General features: G+C 36.8%; 1 long non-coding RNA gene and 1 pseudogene across 2 annotated transcripts in view; one reads left to right on the top strand and one right to left on the bottom strand.

The window, feature by feature from the left end:
• LOC129060386 (uncharacterized) overlaps nucleotides 1-13,778 on the bottom strand; it is a 226,064-nt gene that overhangs the window by 20,914 nt on the left and 191,372 nt on the right. The gene's annotated exons all lie outside the window — the stretch shown is intronic.
• Nucleotides 9,415-11,611, top strand: LOC100444609 (heat shock cognate 71 kDa protein-like; annotated as a pseudogene).

The following is a 13,778-nucleotide window of genomic DNA, read 5'->3' as shown; positions in this document are numbered from 1 at the left end:
CTCATCAGAGAACTTGAGAAAAAAACAATGGTTGATTTTAAAATATAAAAAAGTTTAGGTTTGAAAAATTTTTAAAACAAAAGGCTGTTTAGCTATTTAGCATTAGGCTAAAATATGAATGAAGTAACTAAACAAAATTGCATTAATACATTTGATGGAGCAATTGAATTGTTTATTCCAAGGTAAATTCAAGAAAAATGAATTTATGTAAAGACTGGTACAGTAAAATGGGCCACGCAAAATGTTTAGTTTGTCTTCTCCTTTAAATTACTGATTAAATGTAAGGTTGATGTTAATAAGATAACAGAGTAGAAGATACTAGCCCAGATACTACACACAAAAAATTAGACAGTCATGCACCAATAAAAATAGCCCAGAGAGGGATCAAGAGTCTAATTAATAACCTGCTATAACACAGGGGAGTAAAAAATGGAGAGTAACTGCATAAAAAGATTTGCTGGAAGATCAGCAATTAGCATACTTGAGATATCTGGAGATGTCTAAGAATGAAGAAAAAAGATGGTGGCTGTCATAATCCTCCATATGAACATGCAGCATGTGCCACCACAGTCCCCAGTGGCCTATTATGTGGAAGGCCCTAGAAGACTGCCACTGAGGACCTCAACAGCCCGTTTCAGCCATGCACTCCTTATAGCTTTCACAGTAAAGATCCCCATAGTGTTCAGCAACAAAGATGCTAGCAGCCTCCTCCTCAGAGGACATCAAGAGCTTTCATCACTGAGACAACCAGCAGCCATCACTGTCACAGAACCCCAAAAGTGGAAGATGTTTCTGTGCTCCCTGCCACCTAGAAGGAGCTGCTGTTGTGCCATCCTAGAAAAAGGGCCTTCACCTCTACCAACCCTGCACATACCTCAGACCCTGGAAACATGGATGCTGCACAAATTCCCATGCTCCAATCCCAGCTCTGTGGCCACACTACAAGCACCCACACCTTGGAAATTAAAGCCACCAGCACAACACATGAGCCCATACCCTAGACTCTAGAGCCACTGTCACTCCACACGTATCTGCAAGCTAGACTCCAGCTCCACAACCACTCTGTGAAAACCTGCACCACAGACAACATAGATGCCTCTCCAGCAGACACATCTACACTGCAGACCTAAAAAAGTAGTTAGTCTGTACATGCCTGTGCTCCAGACCCTGTCTCTATGACTGTGCCATAAATACCTGTGTCTTGGACATTAGTGTTAACGAAGTGCTGCACATTGCCTGCACCCTGAACCCCAGCTTTCCAGCTGTTACACAAGCACCTGTGCCTTGCACACCATTACCAACACTGCAGCAGGTGTACTTGTACCCTAGGGAGTGGTGCAACTGCCACCTCGGATCCTGAAGTCCCTTTATGTGTACTTATAATCCAGACCTCAGCTCCAAGGCTGCTCCATGGGTGCTATACATCAGACACTGGCACTACTGCCACTTAAAGCGCACCCAGGAGTGAGCTTGAGACATGCTAAGAGAGAAACTCTTGGCCACAATTTCCTCTGTGGGAGAAAAGGATATCAAGAGGATCCCAGCAGGCTTTGCCACCAAATATTCCAACAACACTCTCTGCTGCATACATCCACAGCCTGGGACCTGTAACCTTTGCCAATGCTGATCTCAGTGAATGAAACTTCATGCAGACTATGTCTCTGCACTCCTACTAGAGCCAGAGACAAAGAAAATAATTATATAATGATAAAGAAGTTAATTCATTAAGAAGATACAGCAATGATAAATATATATGCATTCAATGTTGGAGCACCTAAATATATAAAGCAAATATTATCAGAACTTGAAGGAGAAATTGACAGCAGTACAATAATAATAAATGATTTCAATACCTCATTTTCAATAATGTATAGCTATCATACAAAAACAAGGATATATTGGACTTGGACAACAGTTTAGACCAAATGAACCTAACAGACATATATGCATACAACATTTTATCCAAGAGCAGCAGAATACACATTTCTCACAGGAGTACATGGAACATTCCCCAGGATAATAATATGTTAGGCCACAAAACAAGTCTTAAAATTTTTAAGAAGATTGGAATAATATCAAGTATCTTTTTCAAACACAATGGCATGAAACTATAAATCAATAATAGAAGGAAACTGGAAAACTTACAAATATATGCAAATCAAACAATACTCTCTTGAACAACCAATAGGTTAAAGGAGAAATATAAACATATCTTCAGACAAAACAAAATGGAAACATACATACCAAAACTTATGAGATGTAGCAAAAGCAGTGTGAAGAGGAAATTTCATCACAGAAAACACATCAAAAAAAAGAAAGGTCTTAAATAAACAATAAAATATTATATCTTAAGGAACTACAAAAAGAAGAACAAACTAAACTCATAATCAGTAAAAGGAAGGAAACCACAAAAAACGAAACAGAGGTGAGAAAATCCAATGGAAAGGTCAACAAAACTAACATTTTTTTTGAAAAGATATACCATATAGATAAATCTAACTAGACTAAAAAAAAGAAAATTTAATTAAGTGACATTAAAAATGAAAGAGGAGACATTACAATTGATATCAGAGAAATACAAGAGATCTTAAGAGACTATCATGAATGATTATATACCAACAAATTGGGTAATCTAAAAGACTTAATGGATTAAATCTTAGAAACATACAGCCTACCAAAATGGGATCATGAAGAAATAGAAAATCTGAATAGACCAATGAGTAAGAAGATTAAATCAGTAGTTTTAAAAAAAATCTATTATTAAGGAAAAGTCCAGGACTTGATAGCTTCACTGGTAAATTCTTTTTTTTTTTCTTTTTATTATTATTCTTCTTATTATTATTATTATACTTTAGGCTCTATGGTACATGTGCGCAACGTGCAGGTAAGTTACATATGTACACATGTGCCATGCTGGTGCGCTGCACCCACCAACTCGTCATCTAGCATTAGCTATATCTCCCAATGCTATCCCTCCCCCCTCCCCCCACCCCACAACAGTCCCCGAAGTGTGATGTTCCCCTTCCTGTGTCCATGTGTTCTCACTGTTCAATTCCCACCTATGAGTGAGAATATGTGGTGTTTGGTTTTTTGTTCTTGCGATAGTTTACTGAGAATGATGATTTCCAATTTCATCCATGTCCCTACAAAGGACGTGAACTCATCATTTTTTATGGCTGCATAGTATTCCATGGTGTATATGTGCCACATTTTCTTAATCCAGTCTATCATTGTTGGACATTTGGGTTGGTTCCAAGTCTTTGCTATTGTGAATAATGCCACAATAAACATACGTGTGCATGTGTCTTTATAGCAGCATGATTTATAGTCCTTTGGGTATATACCCAGTAATGGGATGGCTGGGTCAAATGGAATTTCTAGATCTAGAACCCTGAGGAATCGCCACACTGACTTCCACAAGGGTTGAACTAGTTTACAGTCCCACCAACAGTGTAAAAGTGTTCCTATTTCTCCACATCCTCTCCAGCACCTGTTGTTTAATGACTTTTTAATGATTGCCATTCTAACTGGTGTGAGATGGTATCTCATTGTGGTTTTGATTTGCATTTCTCTGATGGCCAGTGATGGTGAGCATTTTTTCATGTGTTTTTTGGCTGCATAAATGTCTTCTTTTGAGAAGTGTCTGTTCATGTCCTTCGCCCACTTTTTGATGGGGTTGTTTGTTTTTTTCTTGTAAATTTGTTGGAGTTCATTGTAGATTCTGGATATTAGCCCTTTGTCAGATGAGTAGGTTGCAAAAATTTTCTCCCATTTTGTAGGTTGCCTGTTCACTCTGATGGTAGTTTGCTTTGCTGTGCAGAAGCTCTTTAGTTTAATTAGATCCCATTTGTCAATTTTGGCTTTTGTTGCCATTGCTTTTGGTGTTTTAGACATGAAGTCCTTGCCCATGCCTATGTCCTGAATGGCATATCTACAAATATCTGATCTTTGACAAACCTGACAAAAACAAGAAATGGGGAAAGGATTCCCTATTTAATAAATGGTGCTGGGAAAACTGGCTAGCCATATGTAGAAAGCTGAAACTGGATCCCTTCCTTACACCTTATACAAAAATCAATTCAAGATGGATTAAAGACTTAAATGTTAGACCTAAAACCATAAAAACCCTAGAAGAAAACCTAGGCAATACCATTCACTGGTAAATTCTACCAAACATTAAAAAAAAAAAAAACTAATACCAATACTTCTCAACCTCTTCCAAAAAACTGAAGAGGAGAAAAATTTTCAAGATCATCTTATGAGGCCAGCATTACCTTGATACCAAAGCCAGGCAAGAACACTACAAGAAAAGAAAATTCAATCCAATATCCCTGATCAACACAAATGCAAGTATCTCCTCCCCAAATACTAACAAATCTAAAATAAAATAATATTAAAAGAATCATACACCATGATAAAGTGGGATTTATCCTTGTGATGTAGGGATGGTTCAACATATGCATTCAATTAATGTGATACAACACATTAACAAAATGAAGGACAAAAATAATATCAGCATCTCAATAGATGCAGAAAAAGCATTTCATAATATTCAACATCCTTTAATAATAAAAACTCTCCACAAATTAGGTATAAAAGGAACGTTCCTCAACATACTAAAGGGCATATACCACAAGCCCACTATAAGCTTTTCCATTAAGATCAGAAACAAGATAAGAATGCCCACTCTTTCCACTGCTATTCAATATAATTGTGGAAGTCCTAGCCAGAGCAATTCAGCAAGAAAAAGAAACAAAAGGCACGCAATTAAAGAGTCAGAGGGATAAATAAAAGAATGAAAGAAGTAAAGTTATTTCTCCTTGAGAGTACATTATATGCACAAAAACTCCACAAAAAACTGTTAAAACTAATAAATGAATTCAGTTACAGCATGAAAAATCAACATAAAAGTCAGAATTTTAATACTCTAACAACTACTCAAAACAGAAATTAAGAAAACAATCCTATTTCCAAAGGCATCAAAAAGAATAAAATATCTAAGAATACATTTAGCCAAGGAAGTGGAAGATCTGTTACACTGAAAATTATAAAAGTCTGATAATTAAACAAAACATAAATAAATGGAATCAATATTGCCAAATTATCCATTCTACCTGAAGTGACCTACAAATTCAGTGCAAATCTCATCAAAATTCCAATGAATTTTTCACAAAAATAAAAAAAAAACTACCCTAAAATTCATATAGAACTACAAAAGACCCTAAATAGCTAATGTAGTCTTGAGTAAGAAGAACGAAACTGCAGGCATCTCCAGATTTCAAATTATATTAAACGGCTAGAATAATCAAAACATTCCATGCTTATGGATAGGAAGAATCAATATCATGAAAATGGCCATACTGCCCAAAGTAATTTATAGACTCAATGCTATTCCCATCAAGCTACCACTGACTTTCTTCACAGAATTAGCAAAAACTACTTAAAATTTCATATGGAACCAAAAAAGAGCCCATGTACCCAAGACAATCCTAAGCAAAAGAAACAAAGCTGCAGGCATCTTGCTACCTGCCTTCAAACTATACTACAAGGCTACAATAACCAAAACAACACGGTACTGGTACCAAAACAGATATATAGACCAATGGAACAGAACAGAGACCTCAGAAATAACACCACGCATCTACAATTATCTGATCTTTGACAAACCTGACAAAACAAGCAGTGGGGAAATGACTCCCTATTTAATAAATGGTGTTGGGAAAACTGCCTAGCTGTATGCAGAAAGCTGAAACTGGACCCCTTCCTTACACCTTATACAAAAATTAACTCAAGATGGATTAAAGACTTAAAACATAAGATCCAAAACCATAAAAACCCTTGAAGAAAACCTAGGCAACACAATTCAGGACCTAGGCATGGGCAGACTTCATGACTAAAACACCAAAAGCAATGGCAACAAAAGCCAAAATTGACAAATGGGGTCTAATTAAATGAAAGAGCTTCTGCACAGCAAAAGAAACTATCATCAGAGTGAACAGGCAACCTACAGAATGGGAGAAAATTGTTGCAATCTACCCATCTGACAAAGGGCTAATATCCAGAATCTACAAGGAACTTAAACAAATTTACAAGGAAAAACAAACAAACAAACCCATCAAAAAGTGGGCAAAGGATATGAACAGACACTTCTCAAAAGAAGACATTGATGCAGCCAACAAACATATGAAAAAAAGCTCATCATCACTGGTCATTAGAGAAAACAAATCAAAACAACAATGAGATACCATCTCATGCCAGTTAGAATGGTGATCATTAAAAAGTCAGGAAACAACAGATGCTGGAGAGGATGTGGAGAAGTAGGAATGCTTTTATACTGTTGGTGGGAATGTAAATTAGTGCAACCACAGTGGAAGACAGTGTGGCGATTCCTCAAGGATCGAGAACCAGAAATACCATTTGACCCAGCAATCCCATTACTGAGTATACACCCAAAGGATTATAAATCATTCTGCTATAAAGACACATGCACATGTATATTTATTGAAGCACTATTCACAATTGCAAAGACTTGGAACCAACCCAAAATCCCATCAATGATAGACTGGATAAAGAAAATGTGGCACATATATACCATGGAATACTATGCAGCCATAAAAAAGGATGAGTTCATGTCCTTTTCAGGGACATAGATGAAGCTGGAAACCGTCAATCTCATCAAACTAACACAAGAACGGAAAACCAAAGACTGCATGTTCTCACTCATAAGTGGGAGTTGAACAGTGAGAACACATAGACACGGGGAGAGGAACATCACATACCAGGACCTGTCAGGGGGTGGGGCGCTAAGGGAGGGATAGTATTAGGAGAAATATCTAACGTAGGTGATGGCTGATGGGTGCAGCAAACACACGTATACCTATGTAACAAACCTGCACGTTCTGCACATGTACCCCAGAAATAAACCCACACAGGTATGGTCAACTAATTTGTGACAAAAGACTAAGAATACAAGATGAGGAAAAGACAGTCTCTTTAGTAAATGGTTTTTCTAAACACTGGATATCAACATGCAAAAACAAAATAAATGAAACTGAACCCTTCTCTTAAACCACACACAAAAATCAACTTAAAATCAATCAAAGACTTAAATGCAATACCTAAAACTGAGAAGCTCCTTAAAAAAAAAAAAAGAGCAAAAGTTCTTTGATATTCATTGGTCTCTACAATAATTTTTCTACAAGCAGCAAAAGCAAAAATAAAACAATTGCACTGCATGAAACAAAAATGTTTCTTCATAGCAGAGGAAATAATCAGCAAAATCAAAAGGCAAACTATGGAATGAGAGAAAATATTTGTAAGTCATGTATCCATAAGGAGTTAATATCCAAAATACAAAAAGAACTCATACAACTCAATAATGAAAAATAAAACAAGGCACAGATTGAAAAATCTGTGGGAAAAGGATCTGAATAAATATTTTTCTAAAAAGGACATACAAATGGCAAACAGATATTTTTAAAAGTGTTCAGCATCACTAATCATAAGGGTAATGTCAATCAAAACCACAATGAGCTATCAACTCACACCTGTTAGGATGGCTATTACCAAGAAGTCAAAAGATAAGTGTTGACAAAGATGAGGAGTAAAGGAAACCCATGTACATTGTCAGTGGACATGTAAATTATACGGTAATAATGGAACACAGTATATGAATCCCTCAAAAAATTAAAAATAAAACTCATATGATCCAGCAATCTCACTTCTGGCTTCTGAACATATATCCAAAGGAAACAAAACCATCTCAAAGATGCATCTGGATTCCCATTTCGCTGCAACACAATTGGCAAGATTTGGAAACAACCTAAGTATAAGTCATCAGATGAAATTCAGATGAAATATATATATATACACACATACGTATGGAATATATATACAATGGAATATTATTAAGCCTTAAAAAAGGAAATCTATTTATGACAACATGAATGAACTTGGAAGACTTTATGCTAAGTGAAATAAGCCAGACACAGAAACACAAGCACTGCATGATCTCACTTACATGTGGAATCTAAAAAAAGGTGAACTCATATCAACAGTTTAGAAGGGTGGTTTCCAGGTGCAGGGGACTGAGGAAAATGGGAATATGTTCATCAAAAGGTACAAACTTGCAAAAGGTACAAACTTTTATAGTGACTTTTATAACTTGAAGTTATGAAATGAATAAGTTCTGGAGCCCTAATGTATAGCATGGCAACTATGGTTAATAATAATGTATTATATACCTGAAATTTTCTAAGAGAGTAGATCCTAAGTATTCTCATCACACCAAGAAAAAGAATTATGTGTGATAATAAATACATGAATTAGCTTGATTGTGGTAATTATTTTACTATGTATAGTATAATTAGCTTAATTGTGGTAATTATTTTACTATGTATACATGTATCAAAACCTCACATAACACAACTTGAATATATACAATTTTTGTTAATTATATCTTAAGAAAGCTGAAAAAATATTAAATGCAAAAAAATTAAATGATTTTTTAAATGATTTTCAACAATGTGTTTACAATGGCTATTCTTTGTCTTCATGAGTTGCACTGAAAATTGGTTCCTAAGTTTGGGTGGATTTATGAGAGACGTGACTGTGCTGAGTATTGTCAACAATTCAAAAATCTCTTAAAATTTGCATGGCAGAACATTTTTTATAAATATAAATCTTTGGGCATGAGCAAATTAACTGTTGGTACAAAAAATTAAAGCTAAAATAACAGAATTGCTATTGTTAAACTGTTTTAAAAACATAGGGAAAAAATTACAAATGTTTTTATTTTAAAAAATAAGTATAACCTGTTTGACTCATCACCAATGAATATGATCATTGTCTCAGTTATTGATGGTTTACTATTGTTCTTTCGTCCATAATGAAGCTAAGTGCAGTAAATACGGTGTGGTAAATAGTATGCAAGACTACAGAACTTCTTTTTGAAAGTGTTATCTGTAATGAATTTTAAGTTAAAAGACTCTTTGCATGAACATGACATTGATTGCACAATTTGTTTATAAGAAATTATGTCCAACAGGGTGATCTAAGAAATTCAACCACTTGATAAAGTTTGCTTCCTCATTTGAAGAATTCATCTTTATACCTTGCTGCAGTATCTGGCAACTTTCCACTCTCCTGCCTTCATGATAGTAATTATGAAAAGTTATTTTCATCCCAAGTAGTCTACATGGTAAAAGGAAATTTTTGTTAGTAGCATAGACTTGGTGCTTTTTTAAAAGAACAAAAGTTTTAAATGAAAGACAATTAAAGACTACTCAAGTCATTATAAAAGTCAATTATCAAAGTGAAAACATTATCACATATATATTAAGAAATCCTAGCTCACTGAATTCGCCTGCAGCTCTTGGGTTCCTGTGGCTTTCTTCTCTATCGGAGCTGGGGCTACACGCCAGCAACCATGTCCAAGGGACCTGCAGTTGGTATTGATCTTGACACCACCTACTCTTATGTGGGTGTTTTCCAGCATGGAAAAGTAGAGATAATTGCCAATGATCAGGGAAACCGAACCACTCCAAGCTATGTCGCCTTTACGGACACTAAACAGTTGATCGGTGATGCCGCAAAGAATCAAGTTGCAATGAACCCCACTAACACAGTTTTTGATGCCAAACGTCTGATTGGATGCAGATTTGATGATGCTGTTGTCCAGTCTGATATGAAGCATTGGCCCTTCATAGTGGTGAATGATGCTGGCAGACCCAAGGTCCAAGTAGAATACAAGGGAGAGACCAAAAGCTTCTATCCAGAGGAGATATCCTCTATTGTTCTGACAAAGATGAAGGAAATTGCAGAAGCCTACCTTGGGAAGACTGTTACCAATGCTGTGGTCACAGTGCCAGCTTACTTTAGTGACTCTCAGCCTCAGGCTATCAAAGATGCTGGAACTATTGCTGGTCTCAATGTACTTAGAATTATTAATGAGTCAACTGTTGCTGCTATTGCTTACAAAAGCTCAGACAAAAAGGTTGGAGTGGAAAGAAACGTGCTTATCTTTGACCTGGGAGGTTGCACTTTCGATGTGTCAATCCTCACTATTGAGGATGGAATCTCTGAGGTCAAGTCTACAGCCGGAGACACCCACTTGGGTGGAGAAGATTTTGACAACTGAATGGTCAACCATTTTATTGCTGAGTTCAAGCGCAAGCATAAGAAGGACATCAGTGAGAGCAAGAGAGCTGTAAGATGCCTCCATACTGCTTGTGAACGTGCTAAGCGTACTCTCTCTTCCAGCACCCAGGCCAGTATTGAGATCGATTCTCTCTATGAAGGAATCGACTTCTATACCTCCATTACCTGTGCCCAATTTGAAGAACTGAATGCTGACCTGTTCTGTGACACCCTGGACCCAGTAGAGAAAGCCCTTCAAGATGCCAAACCAGACAAGTCACAAATTCATGATATTGTCCTGGTTGGTGGTTCTATTAGTATCCCCAAGATTCAGAAGCTTCTCCAAGACTTCTTCAATGGAAAAGAACTGAATAAGAGCATCAGCCCTGATGAAGCTGTTGCTTATGGCTGTCCAGGCAGCCATCCTGTCTGGAGACAAGTCTGAAAATGTTCAAGATTTGCTGCTCTTGGATGTCACTCCTCTTTCCCTTGGTATTGAAACTGCTAGTGGAGTCATGACCATCCTCATCAACCGTAATACCACCATTCCTACCAAGCAGACACAGACCTTCACTACCTATTCTGACAACCAGCCTGGTGTGCTAATTCAGGTTTATGAAGGTGAGCATGCCATGTCCAAGGATAACAACCTGCTTGGCAAGTTTGAATTCACAGGCGTACCTCCTGAACCCCGAGGTGTTCCTGAGATTGAAGTCACTTTTGACATTGATGCCAATGGTATCCTCAGTGTCTCTGCTGTGAACAAGAATACAGGAAAAGAGAATAAAATTACTATCACTAATAACAAGGGCCGTTTGAGCAAGGAAGACATTGAACGTATGGTCCAGGAAGCTGAGAAGTACAAAGCTGAACATGAGAAGCAGAGGGGCAAGGTGTCATCCAAGAATTCACTTGAGTCCTATGCATTCAACATGAAAGCAACTGTCAAAGATGAGAAACTTTAAGGCAAGATTAACGATGAGGACAAACAGAAGATTCTGGACAGGTGTAATGAAATTATCAACTGGCACAATAAGAATCGGACTGCCAAGAAGGAAGAATTTGAACATCAGCAGAAAGAGCTGGAGGAAGTTTGCAACCCCATCATCACCAAGCTGTACCAGAGTGCAGGAGGCATGCCAGGGGGAATGCCTGAGGGATTCCCTGGTGGTGGAGCTCCTCCCTCTAGTGGTGCTTCCTCAGGGCCCACCATTGAAGACGTTGACTAAGCCAACCCAAGTATAGATGTAGCATTGTTCCACACATTTAAAACATTTGAAGGACCTAAATTTGTAGCAAATTCTGTGGCAGTTTTAAAAAGTTAAGCTGCTATAGTAAGTTACTGGGCATTCTCAATACCTGAATATGGAACATATGCACAGGGGAAGGAAATAACATTGCACTTTATAAACACTGTATTGTAAGTGGAAAATGCAATGTGTTAAATAAAACTATTTAAAATTGGCACCATAAAAAAGAAATCTTAAAAATAATTTCATTCAATTATCAATAACTTTGATTATACCAAAGTTATCAAAAAAGATTCAACTTTCAAACTAAAATGATAAAATGAAGATTACAATTGGAAAAATTTTGGCTCAAAACTAAGCCCCTGATTTTCTGCCCTGTTACTTCAAACCTCCTCTGTCCCAAAGATTTTCCATATCCCTAAACAGTCACAATGCATCCAAGTACTTACAGCTAGAAATCACTATGGATTTACTTGTTTCCCATAATCCACCAATACATGTTATCAGTTATCTAAAATAGACATGAAATTATAATCTATCTCCCTTGTTTTTATTTGAGACAGAGTCTCACTCTGTAGCCCAGGTTGGAGTGAAGTTCTGTGATCATAGCTTACTGGAGCCCGGAATTCCTGGGTTTAAGCGATCCTCCTGCCTCCGTCTCCCAAGTAGCTGAGACTACAGGTATGTGCCACCATGCTCGCTATCTATCTGCTCCATCATCTATTTATTTATTATAGAGACAGGGTCTCACTGTGTTGCCCAGGCTGGTCTCCAACCCCTGGCTTCAAGCAATTCTCTCTCCTTGGCCTCCCAAAGTGCTGGGATTATAAGCATAAGCCATTGTGCCCAGCCCCTATCAATTTTTAAATAGCTTCAAAATACTCTTTCTATTTTTTCTCTTCTGACTTTTCTGTAGCTTGCTTTCCACAGAGTGGCAGAAGTAATTCTTTAAGATGTTAATAAATCCTGCAGGCATCTGATTAAAACCCTTCTAAGTTTCTTTAGTGTGATTTGAAAAATATTTTTAAAATTGACATAACATAATTTGATCTGAAATTATAGATTTCGCCAATCTTATTGACTTCTTCCTTACTCTTGTTAAGCATATTTTCTCATATGTGCCAAACATTTCTCTCTTCCTAACATTTGGACATGCTGTTTTCTCTACCAAGAGTGTTCTTCACCCTTTTCTCTGCAGGATGAGTTCCTTTTCATTGTTCATATCTCAGTTAAAATTTCTCCTTTTTTAGAAAGACCTTCACTTTCATCTCTATCTAAAATATGTTCTCAGAATCTAATCATCCCCATCCCATTCCACCCACTTTTTGTCCATCTCCATATCCAGATATGTAGGTCATTAACTTATTGCTATCTGTCATTCTTTGAATTAATTGTTTACTGCTTCTAGCTTAGCCCCTCTCCTCACCTTAACTTATATATATAATATTAGCCTATGTTAAAATTGGTATCATTATACACTGTTTTGCTTAAAGTTGCACTTTCTATGAATCTATTGACAGTAAGTGAATACTTACTGTATTGCATTGGGAGAAAGATCTTGTGGTCTGCAACTGATTTTTTTCAAAAACATTTTAGCTTGATTTTCAGCTTTAATCATAACAGAGCAACTGAGGTCATGACCTTCTTGCCATACACAAATGTAAAGCTGCACAAAACATATAAGGCAATTGTTTTTAGTTTTGGTACAACCGATAGCACAGGATGTTGATCTTTGCAAAATAGAAACAAGTGAGCCCAGTGACTACTCCATTCAGTTGAGAATATTTTCTAAACCATCATCCAAAGAGATAAAGCCCAAGCAGAGTATGGAAATTTCAGTGAAATGAAGAGGCAGAGAGTTGAGGATGAGACTACTTAGGCAGCTGAATATTATAGGGCATGGTGCCAGAGATAAGAAAATTATGCAGGGAAGCAGTTCTAAAATTCTTCTTAGGGATCTCTATAAGTCTTTTGTTAAATATTAGGTTTTGCATGCATACAGCAAGAATCCACAAGGCCTGGCAGAAAATAATTTGAGGTCTGTAAGCTAAACATATATTTAAGACGTTGAGCAATGTTAGGATACATAGGAGCTCTTACAAGCCAGAGTTGAGAGACCTCACCTAATATCCTAGATAGTCTATTGAAAGCCACACAGGTTATACCTTAGAAGTAAACACTACTCTAGACCCATCCTAACAAAGTTGAAAAACAAGAGTGAAAAGTTAAAGCTGATGTACCAGTAATTAACTGTCATGATAAAATTTAACACTTTTTAAATTAAGATTACAAAACTCAGATTCTCAACAATGTAGCAACCACAATGTTCAGCAATAACAAAAAGTTACTACACATGTAGAGAGGGAAGAAAATTATTGATTGTATCACCAG

The sequence above is a fragment of the Pongo abelii genome, chromosome 6 (assembly GCF_028885655.2).
Source record: "Pongo abelii isolate AG06213 chromosome 6, NHGRI_mPonAbe1-v2.0_pri, whole genome shotgun sequence".
In the NCBI taxonomy this organism is placed as follows: domain Eukaryota; kingdom Metazoa; phylum Chordata; class Mammalia; order Primates; family Hominidae; genus Pongo; species Pongo abelii.
Note: the sequence above shows the minus strand (reverse complement) of the source record. Positions and strands in the feature narration are given on the sequence as shown.